At 36.2% G+C, this 17585-nt stretch overlaps 1 pseudogene; it reads right to left on the bottom strand.

The window, feature by feature from the left end:
• Positions 1 to 14777: 14777 nt before the first annotated feature.
• LOC129073750 (uncharacterized) lies at positions 14778 to 14933 on the bottom strand (annotated as a pseudogene).
• Between the last annotated feature and the right edge of the window lie 2652 nt (positions 14934 to 17585).

The following is a 17585-nucleotide window of genomic DNA, read 5'->3' on the forward strand; positions in this document are numbered from 1 at the left end:
GGTAGCTTGTGTAAAAGAAATTCAGAGTCCAACATGGGAAATTAATTTTCTACCTTCATAAAGAGTACAATACTCAGTATACATCATAAACAACACTAATTCAAAGTCATTTTTACTTATTGACTTGAGTATTAGTTTGACTTTAACTTTAAATGTCAGATTTAATTTCAGATTTTTTTCCACTAGCACTGATGTCTTAATTAGCTTACAGACTGGTTTGGCAACTTTTCTTTCTGGGAAGGAGAGAGTGAAAATTGTACTACAGAATTCACAATATCAACTTTAAAGTATGGCACTTACAGTTACACTTTTTTTGAGTTGCGGTTCAGTAATTTGCTAAAGAATGATAATAACATATCCATCACATCTGTGGAGAGATGAATATCACACGGTCATTAAATTTTGCATGGTTAGCATAATTATATGGGATTCAGCATTATTTCAGTTTATCAACAAAGTGAGTCACTTGGGAACCATATGAACAATGTGATCTAAAGGAAGACTGTAGTCAGGAATACAGAAATTAAGTCTATTTCAGGTGAAGTGGTGTTTTCATGATCTCTCTGCTGGTCTCAGTTTCTCTGTCTTTAACTTTAAGATTGGATTTTTTCCTTCACGTTTCTTGAGAATATTATAACTAAACATTAATATAATGAATGTGCTCTGAGTTTTCAGTTAAGAGACACCATGCAAGTCTGGAAGTGTGTGATTGACTTGTGACTAGTTTCGGGATTTCAAGGTTTCACTTGGTGTACGTATTTGGGGGAAATAATTTTATCATCCAGAATTTACTGCTTTTAAATGTGTTTGGCAAAGTCATGCCATTCACTTTAAAACTGCCTCATGTACAGATTTACATTCTTCTTTTAATCTCCATTGTTTTTTCCTCAGTAAGGCAAGCATACACCTGGTCTCTCTCTTTGTTACCCTAATACAGCAAATGCAGTTCCCAACATGGTGATCGCTGCAGCACATCTATGAAGTTCTTAGGTTTGATGAAGTTCTTAGAGAACTTCTGCTCTAAGCTAAAACATGCAATGTGCTAAGCATGTAACATACTCAATAAATACCAGTTTATTCATCAATTTAATATAATGTTAGGTTGAAGGTTTTTTTAACAATAATATTAATAGGGAAACATATTAATAAAGTTCCATTTTGGTGAAATGCCCTCAGTCAAGCTTGCTTTATGATATTTAGGCATTCTAGCATCTATGGCAGGATTGTATTTCTTAGGTCTCTGCCTCCTCCACCACCCCCTGAGAAACAGACTATAAAATAATCCTCTTTTACCACTCCATCTGTATAGCTCTTCCTGTCCATCTGGATGTCAGATGGAAGCAAAGAGATCCATGGCACTTTGAAATAACTGAGGCAGCCTGGGTAGCATTTCATAGTGCAATTTACAAAGCCAGGTTCTAATATCCACGTCTCTGTTTGAACTATTGCTAAGTGGCAAATGGGGGCCACACTTTCCTCCACAGTTACTCTATTACCATGAATATTTTAATTCATTTTTCTTGAAGTAATTGGAGATAGCTAGAATAAAATTAAAATTTAAGCAATGTTCTTTATCCTCCAACTGAGTATATTACAGAATCGTCTTCTCTAAGCTCTTGACCTTTTCCCAAGAAAACCATTTCCTTTGCCTATACTGAGTCAGCATGCGCTTTCACATGAAATTTGTTATTCTTGGAATGCCTATTCAACACAGAGGGAAAAGGAACATGAAGAAATGGGGGTGGGGAAGGAAATTAAAAAGGGCTGCATAGCTCCAACAATATATTTAGAAGGATATAAGAGATATAAACTTATCAAGCCTAAAAATTTGAATGCTGTCCATCAGATATCTTTCCAAAATAATATTAATGCCTCAAGAAAAGTCTGACAGAATTTCTGAGCAGATACTTTGGTAGTGAGCAGCACTGTTCTGGTTCTCCTTGCCTGGTTCATTACAGGATTGCACTTTCTAACTGTTTATGGTTGTCTGGAGCTATGTAACTGGTCTGGCAAATGAAGTGTGAACAAAAGTGAAGAGAATCACTTCTGGGCTACAGTAAGCAGCTTCAGAGTGTTCTTTTCCCTCTGGCACAAGAGGCAAGATTCAAGGTGTTGACTAACCAGTTAGCCTGCATACCTGAGTATCTATGCTGAGTACCTGGCAATGTGCAATTGTCACATAGCATGATCAAGAAATAAACTTTTATTATTTTATGGCACTGAGATGTAGAGTTATATAACTCATCCTATTCTGACTATGATAGATACTTAACTTTGTTAAGGAAAATTAAAGGATAGTCCTCAACAAGCACTGTTCAATGTTTCAAGGACTTTCAACCTATATTCACTCTACTTCTTAGACCTCGATTTGATGTTAAATAGTGATTGCTAAGACCCACATAATAATGCTCATTAGATTTGTAGTGACAAAAAGAATTATTTTCATATAGTAATTTGTTATGCTTTAAGGTTCAACACATCTAGTCATTCCATTCATATGCAAAATAAGTCAATTTCAAGGTGAAAAATGCCTACTCTTTATGTAATAAAATGGGTTCACCTGTCCCCAGGGGGCTGGTTGGTACCCTATGATATGATATTATATCAGCAACTCACCATTGTTCTCTTTAATGCCATATTTAGCACTCTACAATGTAAGTAATCCATTAAAAACTTCAGAAAAAGAAATATGAAGTCCCTGTCAACATATCCACTTTGATCATGAGCCCAATGGACACAAGCTAAAATGGTTAAAAAGACAATGGGATCCACAGTGTAGATCATAATGGTTTACCTGAATGAGAGTTCTCAGAAGAGGGGGCCATTTGATAATTATTTACATGGTAAACAAATTATCTTCCATTACAGTCCCCTTTTAAGATAGCCATTCATGTATCTTCTCCCCAAAGCTCCTTGTGACCAATCTCATAATCTTCTCTTCAAGTCTCTATTAGGCCAAAGAATTCTTTCCAGTTCATTAGTCACTACAGACCTGTATTTTTGATAACTTCTCCAGTTCCAAAGCCCTCCACTTTGACCTTCCTCCTATAGATAAATGTTTGCCCCCTTTGTTTATACAGATCAAGTAGGAAACTAGCGGACTGCTCATCTCTTTCAGTTCTAGAAATGCCACGTACAATTAGTTACCACCAAAAATAACTGTAGATCAAACCACTTGTATTATCACATTGTCTCTGCTATTACAGTAATTAAGACATTTGTCTCTATTCATTGTGTTGCTACTTTGCCTCTGTCACCTAGAGATTCCATAATCCTATTGAAACCAGAAAGTCTTTTTCATGTTACCATTTCCCACCTTCATTCATGGACTGCAGAGAACAGACACTATAGGACTTTAGCTAATGTATTTATATACACTGACATATTTCTCAATTCTGGGGTAAAGGGAATATAAATTAGGCCCTCTAAGAAGTCAGAAATAAGGGGTGACTGAGCCAATTTCATATAAAAACAATCTATTTCAGCAGTTCTATTTCTCTAAGTATTAAATATTTCCTATATTATACTAAAAAAAAAAATTCCAGCATCCCAATTTATCACAGGTCAATATTGATTCCAGGTTTTAATCAGTCACCTGGAAAATATTTAGAAGTACTCCCAACTGCTCAAACTAAAACTTTAAATCAACAATCTCTAGTGATATAAAACCATACTAACACTATCAAGCCTTTCTAGAAATAATACACTTCCCATCTTTGTATGGAATCTCAGAGTTTATTTCCATGAATATTCCTCAAAATTTTCATTTACACATTAACAAAGTGTTACAATTATTTTGATATGGCAGCCTTATTTTCTCCTGGTTTGTTTTGTAATTGTCTCCCTGTGGCATATTGAAACCTGTCTCCATTCATGGGCCTTGAGGCAAAAAAAAAGGATGCAGCCATGTTGAAATGAGAAAACTCAACATTCCCTTATCAAGATAATTCTTCCACGTGAGGCATTTCCTGGGTTATGATGAAAGAAAGGAGCAGATGCATGAGCCAGAGAAAGAGAGGTTGCTCCTCATGACACTGGAGTTAAGGGAATCAAGGAGCTCACAGTTATTCAGTTCACAAAATGTCATTGATCAGCAATCCAACTACTTCTTATTAGCAAGCATTGCCTTAATTTTTACCCAAAAACTCTGGTTCAGCTGTGAATTCTTTCTATGGTACTGTTGAGCTATTCTGATATAGTGAGTTTTGGGGATTTGGGTTCTGATAAAAAAATGATGACAGTGAGATGGCAGTACCACATAATGAGCTTTACGTGGGTAACCCTCTGACAGATCTGCATGTAGGAGAAGCCCCCTCAGCATGAGATCATCCAGAGGCTATGGCACAGGGACCGCTCTCAGAAGGAGAGGCAGGTAAGGGAATTCCCCAGGAAAGCGGGGAGAGAGCATCGAGGGGGCTGGCTTGTTCAGGTAAGGACACTGAACAGTCCATCTGGGAGTCTAGGCCAGAGGGCTTAGAAGGGCAGCAGCAGCTTGCCATTGTTTATATCTACAGGACTATTTTTTCTATGGCTAGTAGATGTTGGGCATGGTTTCATGTAGTATGGAAAGCAGGTAGGCTCTCAATAAACTAAAAATATGGTTATTTTGGCCATGGATTAAACAATTAGATGCATAAAATCTTGAGATTTGCATGCTCATGACCTAACAGGACTCAGTCTGCTGTAAACAAGTACACAACATAAGGCCCATATATAAGAGACCATCTTTGGTTCATTTGTATAACACCAGCGTATCAGAAGCCTTCTGATTTTTTTTAGTACTTCAAGTCTGCTGATATAAGAGATAAGATATCATCTTAAAGCTGTCACAGAAATTCTTTGGTGCCTGGTGATATTTTGAGTTAGTCTATGCTCTACACAGTGCAGTTATATTTAGCTGTTGCACTCACACAATCCTTTCATGTTTGAACCAGAATTAATGTACACTATGGACACCAAACAGCCACTATGTCTGAATAGCTTTGTCCTCAATAAGACTTCATTCTAGGATTAACACTAGCGATAACCCAAATAACTATTTTTCCACTGGCTGTCATGGGAACATATCATCTAATGATAACTGGACCATTATTACATAACCAAGAGATTTGAATTTCTTTGAATGTTAATTACCTGCAACCACTTCATGAAGCAATTATTGTACCAGTCAAGTTTTACCTGCAAATAGGCAACAGAATTCATTCTAGTTAGTTCAAGCAGGAGGGATCTAACAGAGGGAATTAGATGAATGAAGAATTGTGTAGGAGCAGACTTTAGACTAAGTACTAAGAAAACTCTCACTCTCTAGATTCCTCTATCACAAGTACGTCACTGCAAAAGGTTGAAGACTGATACTATACTGTTGTTGCTTCTGAGTATAAAACCACATTACCTTTTCACAATCCAGATTATAGAAAAGACGATATTTCACCTCCTCCCTCTCTTAACCTAACACAATTCCTAATTAAAGGTTTCGGAGATTGCATCTCACTCCCTTCATTTATCCATTCATTCCTTAAATATCTGTCTACTTAGTCACCACTCAAGGTGATGGGGATGCAGCAGTGAACAATACAAGAAAGAGGTAAATAAGTAGAAATTTCTTTATATACTATGTCATATGACAATCAATGATTCTGAGAAAATTAAAATAAAATAAAGGGAAAGGGTTGTGTTAAAAAGGGGAGGGGGGATGTTACTATTAATGTGCCTCTCTCAGGGGATGTTTCAACAATATATGGTAATTATAGTAACTTTTGACCAGAGACTTGAAATAAGTGAGGGGAAAAGTTATGAAAATATCCTTGAGAAGAGGATTCTAGGAAAAGAGAAGAAAGAGGCAGGAGCCTGTCCCACTGTGGGGTGGGAGGCTGAGTAAAAAAGTGAGTGGAAGAGAATGAGGTTAGAGTAGTGTGAGTGGTCTTAATTAGGTAGTGATTTCTAAAACATACTAAGAAATTTAACTGTTCTCTACATGAAAGAAGATATAGATATTGGGAGGATCTAAGTAAAAGAGTGACATGATGTGGCAGAATTTTGTATTATTTTATTCTGCCTACTCTACAGAGAGTAGAGTAGTAGGGTCAGCAGAAGAATACAGAAACAAGAAAAGAGGCTAGGCTAGAGTAATCCAGTTGGGAAGTTGCAACGCATTGGACGAGAATAGTGGTGATCAAGGGAGTAAGGTGTCAGTTTCTGGATATATTTTGAAGGTGGAGTGTGTAGGATTTGCCGTGAGCTATAAAAGAATAACTCAAGAATGACACCTACATTTTTAACCTGACAAACTAAAAGAATAAAACTGCCATTAATTGTGATAATGAAGATAAGAGGAAGAACAGATTTAGAGTAAAGGAAATATCAAGAGTTCCATTTTGAGATGTTGAATTTGAGAAGCTTAACAGACATCCAGGAAAGATGTTGGATTAGTGGTTGGATGTACATTTGGAGTTCCGGAGAGATAGTCAGAGGTACAAATTTGGGACTTATCAACATACAGAAAGTTTTTAAATCCATGCACTAAATAATATTATCTAAAAGTACATGTACATAGATTGGAGATCCAAGAGTTGAACTCCAAGATACTTTAAGGTCTAGTGCTATGAGTATGGAAGATAATCTATCAGTTGAGACTAAGAAGAACACCCAGAGAGAATAATTATCTGTATAATAACTAATAATGTGCTGTATCAGGTACTGTTGGCAAGTCATATAACACAAGAACATGGAATTGACCATTAGATGCAGCTCTGTTGAAGTCATTGGTGATCTTGACAATTGACAAGAATAAAAATTTGATGAGACAGGATTAAGGGAGAATGAAAGAAAATAGGAGACAACAAATATAGACAATCATTCAAGAGGCTGTAGCTGAAAGGGCTGTGGGTCAAATAAGTTTTTCAAATAAAAGATATTATAACATGTTTATATTTTGATGTAATGGTTCATTAGACACTAAAACTTGGATGATATCATTGATAAAGGGGGACAAAAATAACGGTATCATTGAGATGTCAAAAGGCCATTGAACACAAGTGAGAAACAAGTGAAATGCATTCAAACTAACAGGCGACAAGAAGAGTATATGGTGGTAATATTTGGAAAATCTTTTTTAATTGCTTGTATATTCTCAGTGAGGATGGAAGGGGCAGAGGTGGTGTTGTTTTTGATGTCTGAGGAGGTATGTAATATAAATCTAAGATTGAAGAAGAGGGAAGAGAACAGTGAAACATGGAATTGCTAGGAAGAACAAAGCATGCAGTTGAGGTTAATGGCCATGAATTTAAGTAAGATTAATCAGTATGGTTGTTTGATTTTCTGTATTAGTTGTGACTGCACAGGTGCTGGCACAGTATGAAGGAAGTTAAATTTAATCAGCACTAGTACTTTTCCAAGTGAGTGTGAAAGAGATATAGAGAAGCAATACAGTTGAAGTTATAAGCAATGGTATGCTCGGAAAGATGAACCATGCATAACAATAGTAAATTGATAATATCATTAAATTTTATGTCCTAGTCACATAACATTCTTGCAATTGGAATATAGAAGCAATGTGGTAGAAACATAGGAGGTAGCTGACAGAGTGAGGTGTCTGAAATTGAGAAGTGCACTTTTAAATAGTGAAACAATCTGGTATGTAATCTTAATAACAGGGGCCTGGAGCAAGGCCAGGGAGATCACTAAAGGACAGAAGACCAAAAATGACAAAACCAAAAATATGAGAAGATTATCTACATAGATATTAAAATCACTATGGGCTATGAAGTGGGTTGTATTAGACGACTAATAAAAAAGCCAGGAGCTTAAATCTTCAAGCAATGCCAGGAGTGGCTCCAATGTCTGAGGATGGGTATAACAAGAAGAGAAAATGTAGTACATTTTGAAAAACTGAATCCTAAAATTGGAAATTAAAGTTTCAAAGGTGTATACAAAATAATTTTAAGCTTTTTAGACTCTGTACACTAAGATGGGTTGGGAACAAACTTTGAGTGTGTCAGTCCAAGAGCTCACCATAAATGTCATTGTTATATGCAAAATTCTGTGTAAATGTCTATGTATTTTTTTTGGGGGGGGAGGCTGGGAGGGGGAATGTACCTTTACTCATATTCTCAATGGGTTCATGATCCAGAAAAGTTTTACAAAGATATATAAATATTAAATTTAATTAAAAATTTATTGGCCATCTATTTTTCTTGGAACTCAGTCTCAAAGATGTATAAGATAAGATCTTTATCATAAAGTTTCTTAAAATCTGGTTCCTCATGGAGTAGGAATGAGGAGACTTCTAAGGGAAAAAGCCATATTACAGGGCTAATTTGAGTAAGTGCTAAGAGGAGCAGAAGGGATGTGTGTATAGGATTGTAAGTGAAGAAGTTATCCATTCTGACTAGATAGTTTGGAGCAATCATAAAGGAAACAGTGAACTTGAATTGGATCTTAAAATATAAAGGGGGGCAAGGTATATAAATAAAGGAGAAAAGAATAATACAGGCTCAAGAAATGGTATTTTGAAAAAGTCATAGTCTTAGAATTTCATTTTCTCCTCCAGGATGACAATAAATTTAATTTGACTGAATTCTAGAGTTCATGCAAGGGTTCAGAAGATGAATCTCCTTCATGACTGTTTCAGGAAGAGTTTGGGATACTACATGAGAGTGAACAGGCTTCTGCAGACAGCAGAAAGCCACCAAATATTACTTGGGATACAAGTGACATATGACATGCTCCAACCTATGATTTAGAAAAAAATATCCCAATAACAATGCAAAGGGTGGATTAGAAAATCAGGAAATTAGAAGCAGGGAGAGACTGTTAGATGAATAATGTGATAATCTAGATGAAAAATTATGAAGCTTACATTAGTAACAGCATTGGGGAGGACACAAAAGACATAGTCATAAAAAATAAAATAGAGCTTAATCTTCAGTACATGGCTACTGATATATTTGCTCGGGTAAGAGAGGGTATAGATGGTTAAAGAAAAGGGAAGAGACCCAGAGGCATTTGAAAGGATGCTCAGCATCACTAGCCATCAGAGAAATGCAGATCAAAACCACCATGAGGAACCACCTCACACTGGTCAGAATGGCCATCATAAACAGATCAACAAGCAACAGGTGCTGGCGAGGCTGTGGAGAAAAGGGAACCCTAGTACACTGTTGGTGGGAATGCAGACTGGTGCAGCCATTGTGGAAAGCAGTGTGGAATTTCCTCAGAAAGCTTAAAATGGAACTGCCTTTTGATCCAGTGATTCCCCTGCTGGGACTATACCCTAAGAACACCAAAATGCCAATACAAAAGAACCTATGCACCCCAATGTTCCTAGCAGCACAATTTACAATAGCCAAGTGTTGGAAGCGACCTAAATGCCCATCAGTAGATGATTGGATCAAAAAGTCATGGTACATATACACATTGGAATACTACGCAGCAGAAAGAAAAAAAGAACTACTAAACTTTGCGACAGCATGGATGGAACTCGAGAGCATTATGCTAAGCGAAATAGGCCAGGGGGCAAAAGACAAATTACATATGATCTCACCTATAAGCGGAACCTAACCAACAATACAAAGATGCAAGGAAAATAAGACCAGCAACACTGAAAGGAAAAGAAATCAACAGAGACAAGAGGGAAGGAGGGAGGGGGGGCAGGGAAAAGGAAGGGAAGGGGAAAGTCAAGGAACATATAGCAAGGACTCATGGACAAAACCAAAGGGGAAGAGCTGAGGGAGGAAAGGAGGGAGGGGGCAAGGGAAAGTGGTGGGGGGTAGGCAGAGACAAATGTATTTGAAAAAATAAATTAAAATAAAATTTAAAAAAAAAAGAAAAAGAAAAACATTTCCACGGAAAAACAGTTGACTGGCATTTAGGTATTATATCTTTAGTTATAATATTCAATTATATTATTAGCATTCAAGAAAAAAACTAGTGCGTGCAAATATGAAAAAATCATTTCTTACCTTGTTTAAATATAAAATTTAGATTCAGTTGTAGAGAATCTTATTATGCAAAATATTAATAAAATAAGCATATTGGAAACAGACTGAAAATTCACATCCAAAAAAAAGGGAAGAATGAAAAAAGATTAATATTTATAGCTTTTGAAATTGGGTCTCTGGTATTACATTACCACAGAAGAGACTCAGCATGGAAGAGATTATCAGTGGATGCTAAAAGTTAAAATGGTCAATCATAGTGTTTTGTCAGGTTTGGAATTCAGAAATCAGGGATACAACTACAGATTAGGAAGTCCTTAGCTTTGAAATGATGTCAAAGTCACTTATTTCATTGGATAATTTAGTTGAAGAAGAAAGTGTAACTCACAAAAGACAAGTAGAATAATTTGGAAGTTAATCCTGCAGGTAATAATAAAGATACCTCCCACCCAGGCTGACGTTCAGCCAGCCCCAGTAAGGCCATTCCCATAGTCTTCAGAGCAGTGCCTGTTCTACTGGTTGGTTCATCTCTTTTGATTCATAGGACCTGGAACCTACATATGGTTAGATATTTATCTTCAGCCACTGTGAACTAAAAATTGTTTCGTTTAAAGATGATCCCCAAAATTTATTTCTTTAAGAATGAAGTCTGAGGATGTACAATCGCTAAACTAACAGGAAGAGGGCATTTTAAGAAGGTTCCAACATATGCATCAATTAGGATTCTTGGTAACAATAAAAGCAACACCAGTAGAAAGGGGAGGGATGTCCAGTGACTCGACCACATGCAAGAGTGTGTTTGCAGTAAGATGGAGACAGCAAACACAGGTTAGATATTCCACAAGTTGTTTAGGGAAAGCAAATAAGAAGATGATATATCAGTTAAGATTTTATTGGTTACAAGTGAAAGAAAACATGAATTTGAATGATCTTAAACAAAAAGGACAACAAAACAAATTGCGGGTAGGGGTGAGGAGTGACATCTAAACATACACAGCTTATAAACACATTCCAGGCAAGGCTAGATCCAAGGTCTTTTAGTGATGTGATCCGGTTCCACTTTTCTCTTTCCATGTCTCTCCTGAAGCTAAATCTTACCTGGATTTCATGCAGACTTAAAAAAAAGAGTCTCCTCAGAATTCTTAGCAATTTTTTTTTTAAATCATGTGCCCAGGGTTGAGTCAATTGCTCCTTTCAGTTCATGACACATCAACAATGGACCTTGCTTTAAGTATATATGTATATATTTTTCTATGTATTTCTATCACGTGTGCTGACCCCATTCTGCTTTCCTCATAAAAAACCATTCTAACTTGCTTCATGTATACTCTTTTATTTTATTGTTTTTGAAAAATGTGCACTCTTTTGTGCAATTGTGTTTTAACTTACCTAAATAGATGTTACGTATCCTACTTTTTCACTAAGCAAATATTTTTATGTTCCAATTATATTACTATTGTATGCCTAATTCATTAATTTGATTTGCTATACAATACCTTGCAGTATGCATTTACCATATTTTACCTCTCTTGGTGATAGACTTTTAGGCTGCTCCCAAATCCCTATACTAGAAACTGTTTACTTATTCACAATGTGGTGGAACCCTACAACACACCAAGCACTCATCTGTTATTAGGCACATGAGTCACAGCACTGAATAAAACAGATAATTGCATCAATAAATATCCACATTCATGGCCCCTTGTGTATCTGTAAGAAAGTATCTCATGTGTGTGTGTGTGTGTGTGTGTGTGTATTCCTAAATATATATATAGTATATGTATATATATACTCCTAAATATATATACTCCTAAATATATATATATAGTGTGTGTGTGTATATATATATATACACTCTTAAATATATATATATATATATATATATATATATATATTTAGGAGTATAATCCAACAAAAACGCTTTATGCATTGGATTTTATTTGACCATATGCCCCATCCACGTACCAATCACCATGTTAGGGGAATACAGTGCGCTAACTAGTTTAAGCTAGATAAGTGCTCACCCCAAGCCAGTGAGTAGGAGTGTTGTAAAATGTATTTCACTCAAAACAAATTAGAATGGGGTATCCCACAGAAGAAAATCAGGGACAGTAGATGGTGAATAAATGCTGAGCAGTAAATACAACCATGTCCTCTCACATTGAAAGGCAAATTGGTGAAGAACTTTCTACCCTCATGTCCAAGAGATTTGAATACCTCATGATGAGGAAAAGCTTTTTTTTTTTTAAAGATTTTTATTTATTTACTTGTAGAGAAAAGAGAAGGGAGGGAAAAAGAAAGGGAGAGAAACTTTGATGTGAGAGAGAAACATCAATCTGTTGTCTGTTGGGGGCCAAACCCCCAACCCAGGCACGTGCCCTAACCAGAAATCAAGCCAGCAATCTTTTGCTTTGCAGGACAATGCCCAACCAACTGAACCACACCAGTCAGGAGAGTAAAAGCATTTTGATAACAAATCAAAGATACAAAAATAGTTTCTGATTCAGTACATCTGAACATCAGCAAAGTTCTTAACTTCTATCAACTCCCAAGTGATGTTGATGCTCTGGTATAGGGACCACATTCCAAGAACTACTACTCTAGTGTAAACATTAAAAAAATACTAAATATTATTGCCTGCCAGTGCTGTGAGGATTAAAATAAATAACATACAGTAAATTAAAATGGTTATTACTATTTCATTCGTTATCTGAATCTCCAGGTAATTAAACTTAGAAAGCTTTCAAGAAAAAAAAATATAAAGGATGGAATGATAAGCCTGCTTAGTCCAAATATAAACTTCACTGACTTCACAAATTTTCCAATGATCATTTATGTTTTTTGTTAATGACTGCTATTGATTCTTTCTAGAATTTCCAGAAAGACTGTGTAATCATATATTGAATTTAGTGACAAGATCAAGTGAAAAAGCTTACTCTTTGAAATATAACCTAATAAAATCAATATAAAATGGATAGGTTCAGCCATCTTTAAGATAGCATCTTAGAGGGATATTAATGAGACTCAGAAAGCCATTTGCAAAACCAACAAGTCATCTCTTGTTTCTAATAAAAACTTGGAGTGTCTCAATCTAATTAAGGTGACCAAAATATATTCTCAAGGCTGCAATTTAAACATTAGAGGAGGCAGCTGAGTTGTTACAGGCTTAATATGATGTCATGTTAAAGTAGGGAGGTGGTCCTTGTGAAAAACACAAAAATAAATAATTGAACAGTAATAATGTATTGATGTATATCCAGTACTGTCCAGAGAAGGGGATAAATGTAACTGGTAGAAATAAGAACTAGAGGAAGAGTTCAAATAATAATAGTAATAACAACAACAACAACAAGGAGAATCAGGTTTAACCTTAGTTTTTAGCAAGTACCTGATAAGACCATGAATAAATAATTTTTGTGAATTAAGCTATGTTCTGCTGTTTTGTTTTATTTTGTTTTGTTTTGTTTTGTTTTTGACCTTTTTGGTGCCCTGAGAGAGAAAAGCCGGTACTCTGGACCGTGGGCATTGAGGTTCTCTAAGTTTACAAAATTTTAAAGACATTTTCCTCTTTCCTTTTCTGCCATTTACCATAGCTAGAAGCTAGATCTCTGTTACGTTGACTCCAGAGATGCATGGTAACACCTAAGCCCTTAAACAATACTTTAAAGGTTATGAAGGAAGTAAAGAAGAAAAAGGAGTGCTTGGGAATAAAAAAATCTTAGAAAAGCAAAGGGTGAAGTACAGTTTAACCTATCCTTTCATTCCTAGAAAAAAAGTTTGCCTGAGCTATGGTCTCTGGAAAACGAATCATTATTCACACTGAGAGTCTGATGAATGAAAATTTATTTCCACGAGGTATTCAATTTTGGGTTAACTAACAAGTTTGTGTTTTTAAGAGAGCAAAGTTAAAGGCCACACCCTACGCCTTGTAACTACAGCCTGATAACCACTCGAAGTTTATCACAACCTTAAGAGCTCCTGACTTAGCATTTCCATTATTCCTTTCTTTAGCATCTTTTTGTAAAATAAAGTAACTCAATGCATGTACTCTTTTTAAATAAAAAATATATTAGAGTTATAGCTTCTAATTTGGTGAACATATATGCTTGCTTGGGTTTTGAAAAACAGGTATATTACAAGTATGATCATGATTCTGGCTACAAATAAAGCTGTTTGGTCACATGTGAACATGTTAGTATTAATTTTGAACATCTATTATAATGCATTTTATATTGATGTAGTATGCAAAAAAGAATAATTAACCGCATCCAATTTCCTAAACATTAATTAGGAGGCATTACTAGGCAAATCATCATGAAAAATCTCTGTATTTAGAAACCATCTAGCTAAGCATCTAATTCTTGAGAAATATGTTAGTGTCAAATATGGCTTTGTAATTAATTATAAGACTTTACAGTGCCAGAATGATTAGGTTTATTCTGCGAGGCTCCAGAGGACAGAGTAATGGCCAGTGAGTGGAATTATAAAAAGTACAATTTTTTTCAGAAACATATTTCTAAGAAATAGAACAGTTTTTAAAAAAGAATGAATTTACCTCAAAATGGAAATATTCAAATAACCATATGATCATTTATGGGTGATACTTAAGGGCATTTGGATGTTATATAAGGAGTAGACAAAGTGACCTTTAGATTCATTCCCACTTGGAATCTGTGATTTTGTGAAAATAGGTCCTGAGGGCTTTCTAATGGTTTGAATGAATTTAGTTTCAAAATTCAAAATCTAAATGATCTTATAAAAATATACTCTGAACCTAAATTTATTCCCTGGCAATAGTCCTTTTTCTTCTATATATTCTACCATAAGACTGTGAGAAACCCCTAGAGATGGAAAATTATCTGAAATCATACCACAGTGCCTGGCACATTGCTGGCACTTAATTATTGCTGCTAAATGGAGAATGCACAATATTTGGGGATATTAAACTGATGAGAACAGATACTACACCTGATCTTAGCCAAAAGGCCAAGAAGCGATGGGGATATCAACATACATTCTTTTTCATTAATGTATTTCTCCCTCTCCCTTTTTTTCATTCAACTAGAATGGATCTCCATTATATTGATTCCGAGAAGGTGTGTGGTACATTTACTTTCTAAAGTAAGTAAAGAGGAGAAGTAGGATTCTTAGAGAAAGAAAATGTGTCTTGAAGAAGCAAGGGGTAGGTGGAGGCTTAAGCTATCTCGTACGTGGAAACAAATTATTTCGAGCTATGGTTCTCTGAACTTCAGGACCAAGTCCTATCCCCTAGTAGTGTAACTGGCAGGCAGAATTAGCAAGATGGGTAAGCAGAAGTGCCAGGGGCAGATCTCTCCGTGCTTCTGCCCCTTTCCCCTTATTCTCTGAGTTCTAGCCACCTTGCCCTTCTTTCAGGTTCTTATTAAGGCTGTAATCCTCCTGTCTCAGGAACTTTACACTGCTCAATCACTTGGACTGGGATCCTCATTCTCTCTCCTTACTTCCTCTCCTCTTTTGGTAATAGAAGTAGCCAAAAATCTCTTGACTGGAAAAGGTCAGTCAGACAGAAATAGCACACGCAAAACAGAACAAGTGACACTGACTAACCTTCAGTGTGAACCCATAACCGAGAACCAGAGGGAAAGCTGAAAAACTGGGCTGTGACTCAGCCCTGAGGAGATAAAGAGCCCAAAAGGAATTGAGGTTAACATTTTCCAGTAGCCCATTGAAATACAAAGTCAGGCATTAGGTGGTTATAGAGAATAAAGGGAATCCTCTTTTATATTCAAGTTATGTATTGACATTCACATGCCAACCACTAGTGAATGAAAATAATCTACCACCTATTCAATCAGCAGATATTGAAAACTGTAGGGCTTATATTCATTCAGTTTATAATGTTTCCACTGATTTGTGCTATTTTCTTTTTCCTACGGGCCAAAGCTGCATGATGTCACAGTCTCTGCTTGTGAATTGTTTTAGTGACAGCACAATCTAAATCACATTGTGAGAAAGTTCGTAAGAAGGTTGTTTATATCATCTGTGCCCTCCATTCCTCCACCACCCCAATGATGATAAAATGCAGTCAAAGAAGCATTTTTTTCTTCGAAGACACTCAGAGTCAGTTTAGCATATAGAGGACTATTTATTCTTTCTTAAAGAAGGAATGCCAAGTTTCTGTCTTGAAAATGCAGTATGATAATAGCCTCTTAATCCTCCAGTGAATACTTGTTTAAATGCTCTTTAAGTTGAAATTTTCTCGGTTTGACTTAAATATTCCCTACTTGCAGCACATGACCATTATGTCCTCTTTCTTTCCCCTTGTCTAGAAGAAATAATAGCTCCCTGGCCTCTACTCAATATCTCTTTATGTCATTATATAGTGTGGTTTTTACTTTCGCTCTCTCATGGCGAATAGGACTGCAGTGCTCACATGCCTTACCCTTGACTGCTTGCTCTCACTTTCCACCCTTTTCTGCTGTGTGATGTGTGAGCTCTCCCACTGCCATTCGTTTTCGCCCCAAGCGTCCACCGCTTTCAGCAAGCTGAAGTTGCCGGGATCTTAGTGAAGGAGTGCTATTAATCCCAAGGTGGGACTTCTGAATTTCAAAATCAATTTGAAGTGATCAGCCTTATGAAGTGCTTTCGTGAGGTTTCCAGAACCATTTCAATTAAAAGCACCTTGCTTCACAGCATGATAGAGAGCCACTGTTGGATTTCAGGATTGCCGAGGGCTGTGGAATACTTAACTGCTTTGATTATGTTACTGAATCCAAAGTTCTCTTCCTTACTTGAGAATTAAAGCCAAAAGTCCATAAGTTGGAACCAAAGACTTGGGTATCTTCAGCTTTGTTACATATTACTTCTTATACAGAAGCCTTCATTCACCTCAGTCTCAACCAGGCTACTCAGCATATACTCATTCAAACCTGTATCTATATATTCATATTTAGTATATAACCTACTCAACACATAAGTTTAATATTATTTAGTGTCGTATAATTCTACATACTAAATTGGCATATTTGTTACTTCTTATAGTAAAATCTCACTGCTTAAGTATAAGGTGGTACCTTCCTTGTTAAACTCTTTAAAGCTGATCGTTCTGAAATTATTTTGGGTGATTTTAAAATTGGTACCAAGGAAACATAAAACTTCTAATGCCAGTATGCATCTTTTCAGCCCAAATGAATAGGTCTACTCCACTTAAGTGTCTCTAACTCCTCTGATTGGAGCCATAAGGTCAGTATATTACAGATGAATTTCCAGAGGGTGCTCCATTTCTGGGACTACCAGGTAACTCCAGACAGGGAAAACGAAAGATGAAAGCGAGGGCCACTAATAAGAGAGAAAAAAAGAGCATGCTTTCCTCAGCCTATCAATCCATTCACATTTTTAGTCTTGTGAGGGTCATTCTTAAGGGTCACCCAAGACCTATGTGTGAGGTTGATTCTATATTAAAGTACCACTACTAATTTCAGATAGCTAGGTCCACTTAATATCAGCTCCCCTAGCAACGAAAATGCTTCAAAGAGAATATATTTCAATGAACCAATATATTTCATGTTAATTTGGGCCAATTGGACTCATTTAGGCGTTATTCCAAATGTACAGGGTGAAAATTCAGCCTTATGTGCAATAACAGCATGGATCATCTGGGACAAGCATTCA

Source organism: Pteronotus mesoamericanus, unplaced genomic scaffold (assembly GCF_021234165.1).
Source record: "Pteronotus mesoamericanus isolate MK-2021 breed Mesoamerican mustached bat unplaced genomic scaffold, CSHL_Meso_final contig_42, whole genome shotgun sequence".
NCBI classification, from domain to species: domain Eukaryota; kingdom Metazoa; phylum Chordata; class Mammalia; order Chiroptera; family Mormoopidae; genus Pteronotus; species Pteronotus mesoamericanus.